This window comes from Phyllobates terribilis, unplaced genomic scaffold (assembly GCF_046119375.1).
Source record: "Phyllobates terribilis strain yellow unplaced genomic scaffold, ASM4611937v1 Scaffold_10__3_contigs__length_209671492, whole genome shotgun sequence".
Lineage (NCBI taxonomy): Eukaryota > Metazoa > Chordata > Amphibia > Anura > Dendrobatidae > Phyllobates > Phyllobates terribilis.
Genome location: NW_027362770.1, coordinates 189,313,101 through 189,334,030, shown reverse-complemented (window position 1 = coordinate 189,334,030; position 20,930 = coordinate 189,313,101). Strand labels below are relative to the sequence as shown.

The following is a 20,930-nucleotide window of genomic DNA, read 5'->3' as shown; positions in this document are numbered from 1 at the left end:
TACACACGTCTCTTCCGAGGGGCATTAAAACCGTCTTGTTAAGCTACTGCGACCTCCACCAATTTTCCAAGGGGCATTAAAACCGTCTTGTTAAGCTACTGTGACCTCCACGTCTCTTCCGAGGGGCATTAAAACCTTCTTGTTATACAACTGTGACCTCCACGTCTCTTCCGAGGGGCATTGAAACCGTCTTGTTAAGCTACTGTGACCTCCACGTCTCTTCCGAGGGGCATTAAAACAGTCTTGTTAAGCTACTGTGACCTCCACGTCTCTTCCGAGGGGCATTAAAACAGTCTTGTTAAGCTACTGTGACCTCCACGTCTCTTCCGTGGGGCATTAAAACCGTCTTGTTAAGCTACTGCGACCTCCACCACTTTTCCAAGGGGAATTAAAACAGTCTTGTTTAAGCTACTGTGACCTCCACCACTTTTCCAAGGGGCATTAAAACCGTCTTGTTAAGCTACTGTGATCCCCACGTCTCTTCCGAGGGGCATTAAAACCGTCTTGTTAAGCTACTGCGACCTGCACCACTTTTCCAAGGGGCATTAAAACCGTCTTGTTAAGCAACTGTGACCTCCACCACTTTTCCAAGGGGCATTAAAAGTGTCTTGTTAAACCACTCTGAACTCCACAGCTCTTCCAAGGGGCATTAAAATGTTGTTTTTAATTATCTCTAACCTCCACGAGTCTTCGAACGGGCATTGCATTTCCTCCTAATTTTTGGCAGCTTTTGCTTGGAAGGCATAAGCAAAGACTATGGGAGACCCACTCCCCAATAATGGGAATAATGTTTGTAATATGCAGTACTGCATAGCTCTTGTAAGGGGCATTGCAAGTTCCTCCGTGCTAATTTTTGGCAGCTTTTGCTTTGAAGGCAAAAGCAAAGACTATGGGAGACCCACTCCCCAATAATGGGAATAATGTTTTTAAGGTGCTGTACTGTATGGCTCTTGTAAGGGGCATTAAAACCGTCTTGTTAAGCTACTGTGACCTCCACCACTTTTCCAAGGGGCATTAAAACCGTCTTGTTAAGCTACTGCAACCTACACGTCTCTACCGAGGAGCATTAAAACCGTCTTGTTAAGCTACTGTGACCTCCACGTCTCTTTCGAGGGGCATTGAAACCGTCTTGTTAAGCTACTGTGACCTCCACGTCTCTTCCGAGGGGCATTAAAACCGTCTTGTTAACTACTGTGATCTCAACGTCTCTTCCGAGCGGCATTAAAACCTTCTTGTTAAGCTACTGCGACCTCCACCACTTTTCCAAGGGGCATTAAAACCGTCTTGTTAAGCTACTGTGACCTCCACGTCTCTTCCGCGGGGCATTAAAACCATCTTGTTATGCAACTGTGACCTCCACGTCTCTTCCGAGGGGCATTAAAACCGTCGTGTTAAGCCACTGCGACCTCCACCAATTTTCCAAGGGGCATTAAAACCGTCTTGTTAAGCTACTGTGGCCTCCACCACTTTTCCTAGGGGCATTAAAACCGTTTTGTTAAGCTACTGCAACCTACACGTCTCTACCGAGGGGCATTAAAACCGTCTTGTTAAGCTACTGTGACCTCCACGTCTCTTCCGAGGGGCATTGAAACCGTCTTGTTAAGCTACTGTGACCTCCACGTCTCTTCCGAGGGGCATTAAAACAGTCTTGTTAAGCTACTGTGACCTCCACGTCTCTTCCGTGGGGCATTAAAACCGTCTTGTTAAGCTACTGCGACCTCCACCACTTTTCCAAGGGGAATTAAAACAGTCTTGTTTAAGCTACTGTGACCTCCACCACTTTTCCAAGGGGCATTAAAACCGTCTTGTTAAGCTACTCTGACCTCCACGTCTCTTCCGAGGGGCATTAAAAGTGTCTTGTTAAGCTACTGTGATCCCCACGTCTCTTCCGAGGGGCATTAAAACCGTCTTGTTAAGCTACTGCGACCTCTACCACTTTTCCAAGGGGCATTAAAACCGTCTTGTTAAGCTACTGCGACCTGCACCACTTTTCCAAGGGGCATTAAAACCGTCTTGTTAAGCAACTGTGACCTCCACCACTTTTCCAAGGGGCATTAAAAGTGTCTTGTTAAACCACTCTGAACTCCACAGCTCTTCCAAGGGGCATTAAAATGTTGTTTTTAATTATCTCTAACCTCCACGAGTCTTCGAACGGGCATTGCATTTCCTCCTAATTTTTGGCAGCTTTTGCTTGGAAGGCATAAGCAAAGACTATGGGAGACCCACTCCCCAATAATGGGAATAATGTTTGTAATATGCAGTACTGCATAGCTCTTGTAAGGGGCATTGCAAGTTCCTCCGTGCTAATTTTTGGCAGCTTTTGCTTTGAAGGCAAAAGCAAAGACTATGGGAGACCCACTCCCCAATAATGGGAATAATGTTTTTAAGGTGCTGTACTGTATGGCTCTTGTAAGGGGCATTAAAACCGTCTTGTTAAGCTACTGTGACCTCCACCACTTTTCCAAGGGGCATTAAAACCGTCTTGTTAAGCTACTGCAACCTACACGTCTCTACCGAGGAGCATTAAAACCGTCTTGTTAAGCTACTGTGACCTCCACGTCTCTTTCGAGGGGCATTGAAACCGTCTTGTTAAGCTACTGTGACCTCCACGTCTCTTCCGAGGGGCATTAAAACCGTCTTGTTAACTACTGTGATCTCAACGTCTCTTCCGAGCGGCATTAAAACCTTCTTGTTAAGCTACTGCGACCTCCACCACTTTTCCAAGGGGCATTAAAACCGTCTTGTTAAGCTACTGTGACCTCCACGTCTCTTCCGCGGGGCATTAAAACCATCTTGTTATGCAACTGTGACCTCCACGTCTCTTCCGAGGGGCATTAAAACCGTCGTGTTAAGCCACTGCGACCTCCACCAATTTTCCAAGGGGCATTAAAACCGTCTTGTTAAGCTACTGTGGCCTCCACCACTTTTCCTAGGGGCATTAAAACCGTTTTGTTAAGCTACTGCAACCTACACGTCTCTACCGAGGGGCATTAAAACCGTCTTGTTAAGCTACTGTGACCTCCACGTCTCTTCCGAGGGGCATTGAAACCGTCTTGTTAAGCTACTGTGACCTCCACGTCTCTTCCGAGGGGCATTAAAACAGTCTTGTTAAGCTACTGTGACCTCCACGTCTCTTCCGAGGGGCATTAAAACAGTCTTGTTAAGCTACTGTGACCTCCACCACTTTTCCAAGGGGCATTAAAACCGTCTTGTTAAGCTACTCTGACCTCCACGTCTCTTCCGAGGGGCATTAAAATTGTCTTGTTAAACAAAATGGCGTCCACAATATCATATTGTCATTGTGCTGGCGTGAACACAAGAATCATGTGCATTAAGCTACTGTGACCCCCACGTCTCTTCCGAGGGGCATTAAAACCGTCTTGTTAAGCTACTGCGACCTCTACCACTTTTCCAAGGGGCATTAAAACTGTCTTGTTAAGTCACTGTGACCTCCACGTCTCTTCCAAGGGGCATTGAAACCATTTTGTTAAGCCACTGTGACCTCCACGTCTCTTCCGAGGGGCATTAACCCCTTTACAACTCATGACGTATTAATACGCGTCTGTGCCCTGGGACTTAAGAGCCTGACCCGTATTAGTACGTCATCGCGATCGCGCGCGCACACAGGCTGTGCGGGCGCGATCGCCGCCGGGTGTCAGCTGATTGTCACAGCTGACACCCGGTACTATGTGCAGGGAGTGGTCCCACACCGCTCCCGGCACATTAACCCCCGCAATACTCACCTCCTCTTCTGGCCTCCAGCGCTGTCTGCCGCGGCTTCCCGGGTGTTGCCATGATGACCCGATGTCGTCATGACAACATCCGGGTCACCAGGCAGCAGGAACATTGTTTGGTCATGCGCAGTGCAGGACCAAACAATGTTCTCACTGTGCAGCGCTGACTGCCTGCATAGCACAGGGATGGTGCTCCATCCCTATGCTATGCAGGTGATGAGAATAAAAAAAGTGAAAGTCCCAGAGTGGGACAAAGTATAAAAGTGTAAAAACTGTCAGAAAGTGAAAAAAAAATAAATAAAAAAAAAATGTAAAAATATTTAAAAAAATATAAAAAAAATAATCCACCAAAAATAAAAATATAATGTACCCATCAATAAATATTATTATGAAAAAAAAGCAAACAAACAATAAAAGTACACATATTTGGTATCGCCGCGTCCGGAACGACCTGACCTATAAAACTGTCCCACTAGTTAACCCCTTCAGTGAACACGGTAAAAAAAAAAAAAAAAACGAAGCAAAAAACAATGCTTTATCATCATACTGCCAAACAAAAAATGGAATAACACGCAATCAAAAAAACGAATATAAATAAAAATGGTACCGCTGAAAACGTCATCTCGTCCCGCAAAAAACAAGCCTCCATACAGCTCCATCAGCCGAAAAATCAAAAAGTTATAGCTCTCAGAATAAAGTGATGCAAAAAAATTATTTTTTCTATAAAATAGCTTTTATTGTGTAAAAGCGCCAAAACATAGAAAAACAATATAAATGTGGTACCACTGTAAACGTACTGACCCGAAGAATAAAGCTGCCTTATCAATTTTACCACACGCGGAGTAGAATAAAAAAAAAAAAAAACAATTCCTGAATTGTTGGTTTTTGTTTATTCTGCCTCCCAAAAATCGGAATAGAAAGCGATCAAAAAATGTCACGTGCCTGAAAATGGCACCAATAACAACGTCAACTCATCCCGCAAAAAAACAGCCATCAAATGACTCTGTCGGCCGAAATATGGAAAAATTATAGCTCTCAAAATATGGCGATGCAAAAAGTAGATTTTACAAAATATGTGTCTTTTAGTGTGTGACAGCTGTCAATCATAAAAACACGATATGATTCTGGTATCTCTATAGTCGCACCGACCCGAAGAATAAATTAGTCTAATCACTTATACTGCACTAGGAACGGCGTAAAAAATAAACGCTAGGGCTGGGGTTGGGCTTAGGGTTGTGCTAATGTTAGGGTTGGGGTCAGGGTTGGGCTAGGGTAGGGTTAGGGTTGGGGTTGTTTTTGTTTTTTTTCAAAAGTAAAAAAAAAAAGAAAATGACAATATGGCAACTAGTGTTGAACGTAAGTGCTCGCTACTTGAGTTTGCATCGGGTATGCATTGAGTATCGCGGGTGCTCGAGTCTCCGCCCCATATGCTTCGCGGCCAAAAAAAACCTCGCGGGGATTGCCTGCCATGCACGAGCGGTCCCCGCATGTTTTTTTGGGGTGTCTAATAACCGTGAAACATGCGGGCGGGGACTCGAGCATTTCACTTGAGCACCCGCGATACATGGTGCATACCTGAGTACCCGATGCAAACTCAAGTAGGGAGCACTTGCACTCAAGAATAATGAGTTATTCAATATGATGACCTAATGTCATCAAATTCTGTGTCGTAGCTCTGGGTTCAAAATGTTCATTATACCCCTAGAAAAAATCCTTGAGGGGTGTAGTTTCCAAAATGGGGTCACTTGTGGGGGGTTTCAACTATTTAGGCACATCAGGGGCTCTCCAAACGCGACATGGCGTCCGCTCTCGATTCCAGCCGATTTTCCGTTCAAAAAGTCACACAGTGCTCCTTCCCTTCTGAACCCTGCCGTGCGCCCAAACACTGTATTTTCCCCACATATGGGGTATTGGCGTACTCAGGAGAAATTGCACAAAAGTTTTTGGGGTCCATTTTCTCCTCTTACCCTTGTGAAAATAAAAAAATTGGGGCTAAAACATCATTTTTGTGGAAAAAGTTAGATTTTTTTATCTTCACGGCTCCATGTTATAAACTTCTGTAAAGGACTTGGGGGTTCAAGGTGCTCACCACACACCTAGATAAGTTCCCTGAGGGGTCTAGTTTCCAAAATGGTGTCACTTGTGGGGGGTTTCCACTGTTTAGGCACATCAAGGGCACATCCGCTAATTATTCAAGCAAATTTTACAATCAAAAAGTCAAATGGCGCTCCTTCCCTTCCGAACCCTGCCGCGGCACCCAAACAGTGGTTTTCCCCCACATATGGGGTATCTGCTTACTCAGGAGAAATTGCACAACAAACTGCATAGTGCAATTTCTCCTGTTACTCTTATGAAAATGCAAAAGTGTACACTTAGCATAGATTGGATGGTAGCTCATAGTGAAAGGTCAGCTTGCCATAGATAGGCACACCACTTGTTGGGTGGAGGAAATATAGATCACTACATGACATACACAGGGAAGTGTAGCAGGTTCTCCACTCAAGAGAGCTGTCAGGAGGCCTGCCATGGGGGCTAACTTTACTAATTGGACTATTTTTTATCGTTACATTCTCATTGGTACGAAGTCCTGTAGTAAATATATATACATAATGTGTATATTTAATGCAGTTATAATGATGTAGATATCAGAAGTTAAATTCAGCCAGGCAGAGCACTGTACAGGAGCAGAGCGTCCGCAGAGGCATAAAATGCTTTCTACACTTAAATTATCCTGAGGATAACCGAGAGAGGTAAGGCTAGTCAGGAGCACACAGAGGAGGGAGGGGTCTGCAGTACTGAGGAGAAACAAGAGCTGCTGGGAAATGTAGGTTTAGCAATGTATGAATAGGAGCGCTATTCAGCTATGTGAAGCAGGATGCGTAGAGGTGCAGATGGATTTGAAAGAAGAAACAGAGGTACAAGATTGAAACGTTATGTTACTTTGTATATTAACAATAAGTATGTGACGCGCCCCCTGGGCCATATTCTTTAGGGGAATACCCGGAGCCGGATCAGATGGGGGTTGTAGTCTTCCGAGTGGCTGTGACCCGGTCCGTGCCCAGGGTGTCAAGCTCAGAGTATGTGGCAGTCCTACAGATGTTATAAAGTTCTTTATGTCGACTACGCCACCCGTTGTATTGCGGTCACTACGGCCGCCGCTGCAGCAGGGTCCGCTGAGGCTGATGGTGTTGGTGCAGCTTTTGATAGTATAACCCCCAACGGGTGGGGTATAGCCTCAGGGGGTCAGGTGCAGAGGATGGGGGTTGTGGTGGTGCAGCACAGATGGTAATTAAAGACAGAGTCGGGTTGTGCAGTTTAGGATATTTACTTACTGCTGATGTTCCGGTCACTCCAGCTTCAAGTGACCACCCGAGCCGTGCTGCGTCCACCAGGTCCTGGATTCAGCCAACCCCCAAGCAAGTCCGGAGCGTGTCCCTGAGCCCTCCTTCTTGTCCTTTCTTCTGGCCGTCCCCACCAGGGATCCACCTAGGTCCAGCTCCCTCGGGCCTTCTGTTGGGAGACCCTTGGCCTTGGGTTCCCTGACCCTACACGTGGTTTGCCTTCAGGGTGGATGTGGTGGGTGGCCGTGGCAGATCCTGCCCACGGCCTCCGGTCTCTGGCTGAGGTGTGCTTGAGCCCCCACCAGTTTGGGATCCGGTACCCTTTTGCCAACTCTTCACCCTAGGTTTATATATGGGTTCTCAGAGTTCCTGCTTGTTTTCTCTGGGTCCTTCTGACTCTCCTCTCTCACTCTCTCTGGGCCTGAGGCTGCTCTGCTCCTCTTCCTCTGGCTCCTCTGCAAAGACTCACTGACTCCTCACAGACTGACTGACCCTGATCTTAGATGGTGCCCACCTTAAATACTCCCTCTATGTGTGAGCTCAGGTGACCAGCACCCAATGAGCTCCTATCTTTACCCAGGCTGCTCCCCCTATCTGCCCCTACACTACTTGGGATGTACCACCCCCCTCCCACTCCAGCCAGGAACAGACTCGGTCGTACCTGCACATTTCTAAGTGGGAGTACCGTTGGTCTGTTCCTCGGAAATGGGATGTGTGTAGTGCATGCAGCTTTCTGGGCTCAGTCCCACACTCCATCCTTACCCGGGAGTGGAATATCACACCTCTGGGTTGAGGTGCAATACCCCTGTAGCAGCCGAATCCTCAGGGTGCTACATTCCCCCCTGGTAAATCACAGCACGTCCTCGGGCTGTAAAAGAATAAACACCACAAACATACAATTTTTGCATAAACATATAAAACATCATACAAAACATTATATATATATATATCAATAAAACTTTTCATATAAAACATTCTTGTAGACTTTTCCTCGCTTCTAGCTCCTCCTCCGGTCACTGTGCAACGTGTGACCGGGTAAAGTGCGACAGTCTTTGGAACTCGTGGCTTTCCTATAAAACCAGTAGGGGGCGCTTTAGGACGCGCAACTATCTACAAGGGATATGGCCGCTCTCAGTCCTCGGCCAGGTATTAGGAAGGAATGACCGCTCTCAGTCCTCGGTCAGTGGGATTTAAGGGAAATACGGGTAACAGTTCAATTCTCTGCTGGTCCCAACGGGGACTATATTATCAGCAACAGTTTCTTTGGTACCCCTACGGGTAACTATATACAGCTTCTACTCTGCCGTACTCAACGACGACGTCCTCCTGCTCTTTCTTTGTGGTTACCTTTAGCTTCAGACCCGTCCGGGTCCTCTTGTTCTTCCTCCTCACACCGCAGCTCTTCCTCCGTCAGGCGATGCACATGGAGGGCGTAGGGTCCTTTGGCACACTTGTGCCGGGTGAAGGTGACCTCGTCCCCTATATACAGGTCACGACCTCTGTGTCCCTCCGGTAGGTGGGACTCAACGTCTCTCCTGGTCACGAAGACGTCGCCTGGGGTGCGGTGATCTCGGATGAAGCCCCACCCGTGCTGCATATTAAACTTGATCACAGTCCCGGTGGAAGGGGGACCATGGGCTGCACGGGGACTCCTCCTGGCCCGGCTCTTCTGCTCCGCGCTCCTTATCTGGGCTTGTTGTTCCCGGACCCGCCTCTCTCTCCGCTCCCTCTCAAAGACCTCGAGCTGCTGGCGGCAGCACTCTGCACGCTCCGCTGCGGCTGCCTGGGTCTCCTGAGTGAACCCCATGAGGTCTTCTCCGGTGGGGTCCCACTCAAACTGCGCTTCTGCTAGCGGGGGCGAGATCCTCTTTACGGGCTTTGGAGCCGGGATCAGGGGTTCATCTAGGGGTCTCTCTTTCCGGAGTCGGGGATGGTGAAACTCCGGTGGCCAAATAAAGGGCTGCCCATCCGGGCACGTATGTTGGGCAAACAGATCTTCTCCCAGATGCGGCACTCTTGGTTTTATGGGCGCGGTGGTGGTGGCGCCCGGGTTGCCCAGGCCTTGCGGCCAGGCCTGGGGCACCTGGAAAGTGAAGGGCACCGTAAGGACGGCGGCGCCCTGGGCTACTTGGCCCTGCGACCAGGCCGGTGGCTCCGCGGAGGAAGGGGGCGCTGTTGGTATTGCGGCGCCCGGGGGTACTAGGCCTTGCGACCAGGCTGGTGGTACTTCCTGCTTGGTCACGCTCGGGGTCGAGGCGTGTGACGTCACAGGGGTCGCGGCTGCGGCTTCCGGTTGAGGCCTAGTCTGTGGCGGTGACGTTGCGGTTACGGGCACGGCAGGGGGTACTTCGGGCTCTGCGACGGGGAGCTGGGGCAGGTACGCGGTTTCCCGGTTTGAGGTAGAGACGTCCCCTTTACCTGCCTCCTTTCGTTCGGCTCCCTTCTCGGCGCCGTCTCCGGCCTTCAGTCCTCCTGCGCCATCCTCAGAGGCGGTCTGTCTCCTCGTCTCGGGTGGCGTGCTCCGCTGACGGGTTCTTGTCTGCTGGGCCATCTCTCGGCTCCACTTCGCCAACGTCTCTCGTTGCACCCGGGCCATCCTCCGTGCGAGGCCCTCCAGCGCAGTCTGCGCACACTCCCGATCTCGGGGGAGCTGTGCCAAGACCTCCACTAAGCCTAGTGGGGTCGTCGCTTCTAGCAGGCTCCTGACCAACGGGTCGGTGCTGCTCTGCTCTCCTTCTGTTGTCTCCAGCAGGCTCCTGGCCAGCGGGCCGGTGCTGCTCTGCTCTTCTCCCATCTCCGGGTAAGCTTCTTCTGGACTCAGCTCTAGGCTTCTTGTCTCCGGGTGCGCTCTCTCCAGACTGCTCCAGGCGACACCCATCTTTGCTCTCTTCTTCTCAGTCCTCCCACTTCGAGGGCGGTCCCGGGGCCACTTGGTGATTGTCAGCTCCAGGGGCAGTTCCTTCACGCTGACAGACACCTCCAGCATCACAGTCTCTGTTGGTGGGGGCGGTTTCCACTTTTGGCGCCATTTTCGGTCCTGGCCCACGATGGGAGGCGGCCTCTTGCCATCCTCTGGCACGCCCATAATGGCGTCCGCTCTTCCAAGGCGGGAAACCTTTGGAAATGGCGGGAATCGTCTCCCAGTGGCGGGAAACTCTGCAGATGGCGGGAAAAAGCTGTTAATGGCGGACAACCGGCGGGAATCGATCTGTGATGGAGTCCGATGGCGGGGACCCTCCGGGACCGGCGGGAGACTTCTTTTTGAGGTAAGCTTGTTCTTTTCTTCAGGCACGCAGTACCCGGGTGTTGCGGGCACGTAATCCTGCCGACTACGCCAAAGTTGACGCGCCCCCTGGGCCATATTCTTTAGGGGAATACCCGGAGCCGGATCAGATGGGGGTTGTAGTCTTCCGAGTGGCTGTGACCCGGTCCGTGCCCAGGGTGTCAAGCTCAGAGTATGTGGCAGTCCTACAGATGTTATAAAGTTCTTTATGTCGACTACGCCACCCGTTGTATTGCGGTCACTACGGCCGCCGCTGCAGCAGGGTCCGCTGAGGCTGATGGTGTTGGTGCAGCTTTTGATAGTATAACCCCCAACGGGTGGGGTATAGCCTCAGGGGTCAGGTGCAGAGGATGGGGGTTGTGGTGGTGCAGCACAGATGGTAATTAAAGACAGAGTCGGGTTGTGCAGTTTAGGATATTTACTTACTGCTGATGTTCCGGTCACTCCAGCTTCAAGTGACCACCCGAGCCGTGCTGCGTCCACCAGGTCCTGGATTCAGCCAACCCCCAAGCAAGTCCGGAGCGTGTCCCTGAGCCCTCCTTCTTGTCCTTTCTTCTGGCCGTCCCCACCAGGGATCCACCTAGGTCCAGCTCCCTCGGGCCTTCTGTTGGGAGACCCTTGGCCTTGGGTTCCCTGACCCTACACGTGGTTTGCCTTCAGGGTGGATGTGGTGGGTGGCCGTGGCAGATCCTGCCCACGGCCTCCGGTCTCTGGCTGAGGTGTGCTTGAGCCCCCACCAGTTTGGGATCCGGTACCCTTTTGCCAACTCTTCACCCTAGGTTTATATATGGGTTCTCAGAGTTCCTGCTTGTTTTCTCTGGGTCCTTCTGACTCTCCTCTCTCACTCTCTCTGGGCCTGAGGCTGCTCTGCTCCTCTTCCTCTGGCTCCTCTGCAAAGACTCACTGACTCCTCACAGACTGACTGACCCTGATCTTAGATGGTGCCCACCTTAAATACTCCCTCTATGTGTGAGCTCAGGTGACCAGCACCCAATGAGCTCCTATCTTTACCCAGGCTGCTCCCCCTATCTGCCCCTACACTACTTGGGATGTACCACCCCCCTCCCACTCCAGCCAGGAACAGACTCGGTCGTACCTGCACATTTCTAAGTGGGAGTACCGTTGGTCTGTTCCTCGGAAATGGGATGTGTGTAGTGCATGCAGCTTTCTGGGCTCAGTCCCACACTCCATCCTTACCCGGGAGTGGAATATCACACCTCTGGGTTGAGGTGCAATACCCCTGTAGCAGCCGAATCCTCAGGGTGCTACATATGCTTTAACTATGCATTGCTAAAGCAGTGATATATAATAAAAGTCTCTACATTATAATTTTTATAATTGACTAAATTACAATATATTGGGTAAAATGTTGGAGTGCTGGTTTAAATGTTATGGACAGGTTCACATTGTATTTTTAAATGTTCATTTGCTTGTTAAATAATATTCATTGCACTGTTTTTTTACCATTTACTGCTGTGAGTCTGTGCAGAAGAAAGAGAAATCAGTCCAGGAATGAAGCTGTGGTGATACATATGATCTGGTGACTGCAGATCTCCTGTCCAGCCTGTATTACTGGGAGGGAAATGAACACAAGAGAAAAGTGTGAACCTGGAACCAGGTTGTAATCTGCATATCAGGAGATCTTCAAATGAATGACAGAATGAAGATTGTAACCTGAAACCTCGTGCAACTCAAACAAACCAGTAACAAATGTACAAATAGTTGTATTCAAGCCAAAAGTTTTCATAGCTTGTAAGAGGTTAAGGTTTATAAAGAGACCACCCACCCCCGTCTCCCACTACTGAAGCCTACTGGTTGAGTGATTCTCCAATCACCTATGATGTCACCATTCTCCAGGCAGATTCTTCTACATTTACGGCTCCTTACAGCTGATTCCCCCAATATCTTTATAGAACCTCCACATACATATAACGCAGAATGCAGCATGAAAGGGCTCGGTGAAGGCAGCAGTGAAGGTGTGTAAGTGTCTGATGGGGTCACACAACTCATAAAAGGACAGCTGCCCGGCCTCATAATCCAGACATATCCTGACTCTATCACTGGAGATCTGGTGAGGTAACTGGATCACTTTACTGTCATGTTTCACATAATACAGATTATTACAGCCCTGACTTCCTAGTAAACCCCAGGACTTGATATTATCTCCAACGTGTGACTGACGCCCCCTTCTGTCTATACTGGGATAACACATCCCCACCCTCCACCATCCTGACCCACTGATCTCCACATCCCAGTAATGTCGTCCTGAGGTAAATCCCCTCCTGCTCATCACCTGATTACACTGGAATCTCTTTGCTGTTCCTGGACGATTCTGGTTGATTTCTGACGACGTCGTAGTTTTCAGTTTGCCTGATATAAGGAGATTATTAGGAGCCGTGTTTACATCCAGTAATATGTCTGCAGGACCCTCCCCATAGAAGGTCACATTTATATCTCTTATCATAGCAGATAATGTGTGTGATAGGTGTGAGATCAGCTCTGCACCCCGATCACCTCCATCATGTCCTCCTGTGTCCTCATCACCTCCATCTTGTCCCCCTGTGCCCTCATCACCTCCATCATGTCCTCCTCTGTCCTCATCACCTCCATCATATCCTCCTGTGTCCTCATCACCTCCATCATGTCCCCCTGTGTCCTCATCACCTCCATCATGTCCCCCTGTGTCCTCATCACCTCCATCATGTCCCCCTGTGTCCTCATCACCTCCATCATGTCCTCCTGTGTCCTCATCACCTCCATCATGTCCTCCTGTGCCCTAATCACCTCCATCATGTCCTCCTGTGTCCTCATCACCTCCATCATGTCCTCCTGTGCCCTCATCACCTCCATCATGTCCTCCTGTGTCCTCATCACCTCCATCACGTCCTCCTGTGTCCTCATCACCTCCATCACGTCCTCCTGTGTCTTCATCACCTCCCTCCTCCTCAGGATCACACAAATCACCGGTGTCCGGTTCCTGTAAGACAGTCAGTGGATCCTCAATGTGCCTCATCTTCCTGGACAGCTCGTCCTTCTGTATTTCCAGCTTCCGGATCACATCAGACAGTGACAGTGACACCTGCTCTTCCCGACTGGAGATCTCACTCAGGACCCTCTTCTCCAGGTCGTCCACCCGTCTCCTGATGTCTATAAACAGGGCAGTGACTCTCTCGGCTTCTCCAGATGCTTTTTCTTGAGCTTTTCTCCTTCACTCCTCCAGACTCCGAACTCTTTATGTTCAGTTTCTGGAGAACATTTTTCAGTTTCTTCTTCTTCTCAGAGGCCTCATCCAGCATCTCCACCCGGTGTCCCCGATGTTCTCCGACCAAACTGCAGGACACACAGATACAAACAGCGTCCTCAGTACAATAGTACCTCAAAAGTTCCTTATGGACAGAACATTTCCTGGTCTCCAGAGAAGTGCTGGGATCAGTGAGGACGTGTTCTGGTCCTTTGCTATGAACTTTCAGGTGATTATCACACAGAGAAGCCTCACACAGAAGACAGGATTTAAAAGCAGGTACAGGAGAGTCCACACAGTAAGTGCAGGGGATCCCGGTGATCTCTTTCTGAGGTGGCTGAGTAGACAGGAATTTCTCCACTACATTACACAGAGTTATGTTCCTCTTCTGTGTCGGTCGTTCCTGAAACTCTTCTCTACATTCAGGACAGGAATAAACTTCAGACTCGTCTTGTGTATCCAGCGCACAATCAATACAGACCAGGCAGAAGTTGTGTCCACATCTCAGGGTTACAGGATCTGTACACAGTGTCACACAGATGAAACATTGCTGCTCCGTTTTCAGACCAGTAGACGCCATCGCTGACAGAAGAAGGAAGAAATGAGAGTAGAATTTTCAAATAAATACCCAGTGGGTGTGATCGATATTAGTAAGAAAAGGTGAGACTGAACTTGTCCATCTGGTTATATCTACAGGTTTAGCGACACCGAGAATCTCAGTAAATTCTTTAAAGGGAACCTGTGATCAGAAATAACGCTGTTAACCTGTAGATATGCGGTTAATCTGCAGGTTAATGAGTTTTTATGCTGCCCGGCGCCTGCACGCAGCTGAATGCAGCGGGGAGAAATTTAACTTTATTCTCCGGCCAGCATTTGGTTTCAGTCGTGGAGACGCCGGTTCAGTCACGGCTTTGAGAATACAGAACCGTGGCTGTAACCGCACCCCCGGCCCTGAATAACGACTGAACACCAATGCAGAGCCAATGTCAGTCAGGGCCGGGGGCACGATTACAGCTGCCGGGTGACTGAACCGGTGCCTCCCCCGCCTCCATGACTGAAACCGAATGCTGGCGCGGAGAATGAAGTTAATTTCATCCCTGCTGCATTCGGCTGCATGCCGGCGCCGGGCAGCATAATAATAACGCATTAACCTATAGATTAACCACATATCTGCAGGTTAACAGCGTTATTTCTGGTGACAGATTCCCTTTAACCATTCATGACTGGTCAATTTTCTGTTTTTCCTTTTCATTTTTTCCTCCCCTTCTATGAAGAACCATAACGTTTTTTATAGTTCCATCAATATGGCTGTAAGAGGAGCTTTTGTTTGCTGGATTAGTTGTACTTTTAAATGAAACCATTCATTCTACCATATTGTGTACTGGAAAACGGGAAAAAAATCAGAGCAGATTGCTAATGCACATTGGTGCAGATACCTTTGGAAAAAACATTTTAGCATTTCTACAAGCGAGAACACGGCCTGAGGGCTCACTCGTAGCATTTTTTTCTGCCTTTCATTTTTTACATTTTATAGTAACCGCGAAATGAATAATATTTCTAAAATCTCATTAACATGGTGTTTTTTCTTGTGTTTTTCACCTGTAGTGAATTTTTTTGTACCTTTTTTTTCATGTACCTTTTTTAGTGGTTTTTAACACATAAAAAACTATATACTATTGTACACTTTACAGTGTCATTCTTTTCTCCTATGCTTCACCCTCAGCGCCAGATATCACTCACAGGTGTAAGGGCGCAGTCAGAAAGACCGAGATCAGAACGCAGTGCATGGACTGGCCGGCAGCTCTCCCTACCCAAGCGTGACGACTTCTTGTATTTCTATGCAGCTGTCACGTTTGGTTCAGGAGAGCCGCCGGCCAGTCCATGCACTGCGTTCTGATATCAGTCCAATTTATACGGCCATCTGACTGTATCCTAATAGTACAGTCTGCACTGGCCTCTTTGCTAGTGTTTCTGTTCCAGGTGTGCATTGTACTATCCGCCCTCCTGCCGCACCTGCACAGCACTGAATACAGGAGTCATACACATGGCCGCCCTCCTGCCGCACCTGCATAGCACTGAATGCAGCAGTCATACACATGGCCGCCCTCCTGCCGCACCTGCACAGCACTGAATACAGGAGTCATACACATGGCCGCCCTCCTGCCGCACCTGCATAGCACTGAATACAGGAGTCATACACATGGCCGCCCTCCTGCCGCACCTGTACAGCACTGAATACAGGAGTCATACACATGGCCGCCCTCCTGCCGCACCTGCACAGCACTGAATACAGGAGTCATACACATGGCCGCCCTCCTGCCGCACCTGCATAGCACTGAATGCAGCAGTCATACACATGGCCGCCCTCCTGCCGCACCTGTACAGCACTGAATACAGGAGTCATACACATGGCCGCTCTCCTGCCGCACCTGCACAGCACTGAATACAGGAGTCATACACATTGTCGTCTGCAGCTGACAACTTATATGAGTCTGACTTTCCCCCTGCAGGTGTACTTATTTTTAAAAACAATACATAATATACAACATACCTCTCACATCTGAGGACCAGTTATGTTACATTTTTTTCCCATATGTTGTACGTAATAAGGTATATTCACATTTTCTGGCATAAAACATCTTCAAATGTTGCAACATTTTTGCACAATTCAGAAGTTGCGCAAATATTTTGTGATTTTTTTTCACGCCAGTTTCGCCATGACTGGAGCACATTTCTTGGGACGGTGCACGTCAGCGCCTAATTCAGTAAGTGGAGTGCGTCTCTTAATGACTTAGGCAATCTTACTCCACCATGTCCCTTCATTGGGCAAGAATGTACAGTTTAAGACTTAATTACTAGGGGATATGGTGTGTATTGTATCCTAGACACCCCGCAAAAATGTTATTAGTGTTTACAATCAAACATCAACATGGAAAGAGTTTACAGATCAGCCAATCTCCCAACATTTGACTCAAGAAGACTCGCTCCAATATAATCAATATTGTCATAAAAATATTAAGGAAATATTAAGAATTTCTCCCATCCCAGACCCCTCTTCATCCCTCCTCCCCTCTAGTATTTGTCAAATTAGAAGAGCTGACACTTGGCCAGTGGCTCCATGCCAATTAGCAGCAGAAGTAGCTTGTAAGCAAATGCTAGCAAAAAAGGTGCTATTGACCCAATTAACATGCGAGTGTATCCCAGTGACACAGGCTTGTGAGAAATTTACAGCTAGATGATGAAAATGTACTCCCGGGCTTCAAAGGGAATTGAAGCCCGGGAAATCTTTAGCCGTGCCTAGCAGATTTGCAACAGATTCAAATCTACAGCATGTCAATTATTGCAGCTTGTTTCACTCGTACTAAAGAGCGAGGGAAAAATACACAACAAAAATACATGTCAAAAACGAGGCAAAAACAAGAGTACGTTATGCAGCGTTTTCCCTGCCAACACATCAGGATTTGCAACAGAATTTTTTGCTGCAAATATGCTGTACACAAAACCTATCGGTATATGCATATATTAATATAGGGAAAATATATATTCTTGTACCATGTTAGCCAGTAGATAGAAAAATATTAAGATTTGAGAGTCCTCAGTGGTTGATACCTTTTAATGGCTAACTGAAAAGATGGTAACAAATTGCAAGCTTTCGAGACAACTCAGGTCTCTTCATCAGGCATAGTATACCACATATTAAGTATTTTCTGCACCAAAAACATGTCCATTGGCAGGAAAAATGTTGCATAAAATACACGCGTTTTTGATGTAGTTTTTTATGCGTTGGAATGGGTGAAAAATACTGAAAGAATGGACATGCTGCAGATATGAAACTGACGCACCCCTGGGCCGGTGTCGCGCAGCGTTGCGCACGCGGGAGCTTACCCGGAGCCGGATCTGTTGAGGGTTGTAGTCTCGTGGCGGTGACCCGGTCCGTGCCCAGGGAGTCAGACTAAGTGGCGCTGTATTAGCGGTAGATGTTGTACGACTACGCCACCCGTTGAATGCAGCGAAGGAGCTGCCGCTGCAGGGCAGACCGCTGAGGCCGGTGGTAGGATTGTGCAGCGTGATAGTATCACCCCCAACGGGAGGGGTATGGCCTCAGGGCAGCCGACGTGGATGATGGGGGTAGCAGGAATCACTCAGAGACGATGCGGTGTAGTTCAGGGTCTTTACTGGTGACAAAGATGGACCCTCCCGGAGTACTGGCTAGCGATTGGGGCCTGGTCAGTCCTTGAGCAGATGGGATCTCCCCTAGCCAGGCGGAGTTGTAGGCCTCCCAAACTAACTGTACTCTTCTGGCTACCTTGCTAGAGGCGGGTATAAGTAGCCCACGTCCCTGAGTGTACCGTGTGGTGCTCACCCGTATGGCCGGTGACTCGGGGCCTTCTAGTAGCTTCCGCTCCACGACGGCGGTGCTGGTCCCATGCGTGTGACCGTGCCTTCGGGTTTCTTGGCCAGAGGACCTGAAATCCCCTGCCTGACGGATTCTGCTGCTGGGTAGGAGTTAGTCCCCACAGCCTCGGACTCCGGGTCCGGTAAGAAATCTTCTCAGTCAGGGCGAGCTCTGCAGCTGCCAGCCCCTGACTCCTTGTAACACTGCTCCCACAGAGCTCCTGTTGTTTCTTCCCATAGCTGCTTCTCTTCTCTGTCTCTACTTCTGGCATGGCCCAGGAGCTGGGCCCAGCCGGAGCCACAGCTCCCTGTCAGCCCTCCTGGCTGAACTCTCCCTCTGAACTCTCCAACCCTGCCTCAGCCCCAGGTTTATATAGGGGAAGTTCTTCCCCTCCCAGGACTGGGCAGGAGGTGTGGCATGCATAGGATCCCTGACCAAGAGACCTCCCACCTGCTCTCAGACATAACATTGCTGTTACTGTGGAAACCAGACCCCTGGGGTGCCACAAAACTGCTTCAAAAAATAAGCAGCGTCTGCATGAGCTTTTAGGTATCTCATTCACTTTGCTGATACTGTAAAACGCTGTGTTTTTTTGCAGCAAAAATATGGTGAAAAGGGAGCACAATCGCAATGTGTGCACATTACCTTAAGGTGGTCGTCCTTGTTACAATCTAAACATCAGCCAAACGAGTAACAGAAAAAAAACACAGAAAAGGAGTTGAGAGGCAGCGCTCTGCAGAGCCCTTTTTTTGTTTTTTTTGCAAAACTACTCACTCAAGCAAGTCATAATTGAACTCCACAACATGAAACCGGTAATAGTATATGATATATGTCACTTATTATGCTGTATATAGCATGTTCGTACACAAAGTATAGCACATAAAGGATAAGGCTATAAGGCTATGTGCCCATGATAAGGAATAGCAGCGCTTTGGACGCAGCTCACCTGCGCTGCGTCCAAAGCGCTGTGTTCTACATTAGAAGTACAATGAATGGATTTATAGAAATCCCATGCCCACTGTGCTTTTATTTAACGCTGCGTAAACTCACCCTCAGCGCGGGTTTATGAGCAGCAGCATGTTAATCTCTGTAGCGGAGACTAGCTGCAGAAATCCTACCATAGAATATTATTACATACACTGTATCCGCATGCAACTAAACATAAGTAGGGTAATTAGAATGCAGCGTTTTGGACGCAGCAAAAATACGCTGCTCTTCCTGATCGTGGGGATGTAGCCTGATGTATTACTTGCATATGATACACTATTATACAGACATCAGATGTTATACAGTATACACATTGTTGTATGTATATACGTATATCTGACTTCGTGTTTACTGTATAACATCTCATGTCTGTACACAAAGTATAACTATTTTTGGCGTCAATTTTCTGCAGCAAAACCTGATCTTCAAGGGCATTTTGTTCAGGATTTTTCTTGCAGTTTTGGTGCTTTTTTGATGCATTATGATGTGTTTTTCAGCGTTTTTTTTCACTGCCCTTCTGTCTCTTTTTATGCATGTACATAAAGTTCTGCGAAAAAAAAAGAACCCCATTCTATTTTGGCATCAAAAACACTGAAAAAACGTTGATACAAATTTTGATGCATTTTTTCAGCGTTTTTTTCACCACCCATTACTTCCTATGGGTGAAAAACGCTGTAAAGAAGTGACATGCTCTATTTTCCAAAAAAACATGCAAGGCACAAAATCCTGAACAAAAAAAAAAAACATGATGTGTGAACAGAGAATTCTTGTTTCTCATAGACTTTGCTGGTACTGCAAAACGCAGCTGAAAATTTGCATAAAAAAAACACGCAGAAAAAAACATGATGCGTGAACATAGCCCAAGGGTGTGTGCACATGTTAAGTTTTTGTTGCATATAGGGAAAATATATATTCTTGTACTGTGTTAGCCAGTAGATAGAAAAATATTTAGATTTGAGAGTCCTCAGTGGTTGATACCTTTTAATGGCTAATTGAAAAGATGGTAACAAATTGCAAGCTTTCCAGACTACTCGGGTCTCTTCATCAGGCCTGCCTCATGAAAAGACCCGAGTAGCCTCGAAAGCTGGCAATTTGTTACCATCTTTTCAATTAGCCATTAAAAGGTATTTGTTGCAGAAATTTCTGCATCATTTCTCCATCTTTTGGCAGGAAAAATATGTTTTTTACATGCGTTTTTATTTCAGATTTTTCCCCACTTATTAGTATGGGGTGAAATCTGAAGCAAAAACGCTGAACATAATTGACACGCTGCAGATTTAAATCTGCACCAAATCTGCAAGGAAAAAAAATCAGCAATGTGTGCATGAGACCTTAGGGTTCTCATTCACTTTGCAGGCATCAAGAAACCCTTCAGGTTTTGTGACAAATCTGTGCAGAAAAATCTGTGACAATCAGCAACGTGTGCACAGGCCCTAACACATACAGGATCATATATGACTGGCATATGATAGATATATTGTTATACAGTATACACATTGTTGTATGTATATACATATATATGACAGTGTGTATACTGTCTGTGTTAGGCTATGTGCCCACGTTGCGGACCTGAAGCATATTTTTTACGCTTCTCCCTGGCGGGAAAATCGCATGCGGATTTTACATGCAGTTTTCCCGCCAGGTAGAACAGTTTGTGAGGCGTCTTTGCAGCATTTCTGCATGCGGGTTATCAAGCACTTCTCCAAGTGATTTAAGCATCACTTGGAAAAGTGCTTGACAACTTGTTCACACTATATAAATCCATGCAACAGGCAACCGGCATGGATTTATATAGTGTGACCAAGTAATAGTTAAAAAAAAGAATCAGAATGGTAAAAAATAAAAAAATAAAGTTTATACTCACCTACCGATGCATTCTCGGCCCCGTCCGGAGTCTTGAGCGGCTCACGCTGTTGTGTGCAGGACCTTCGGTGACGTCATTGAGTCA

General features: G+C 47.8%; 1 pseudogene; it reads right to left on the bottom strand.

Annotated features, from left to right (window-relative positions):
* Window positions 1-12,125: 12,125 nt before the first annotated feature.
* On the bottom strand, window positions 12,126-14,188 carry LOC141164090 (E3 ubiquitin/ISG15 ligase TRIM25-like; annotated as a pseudogene).
* Between the last annotated feature and the right edge of the window lie 6,742 nt (window positions 14,189-20,930).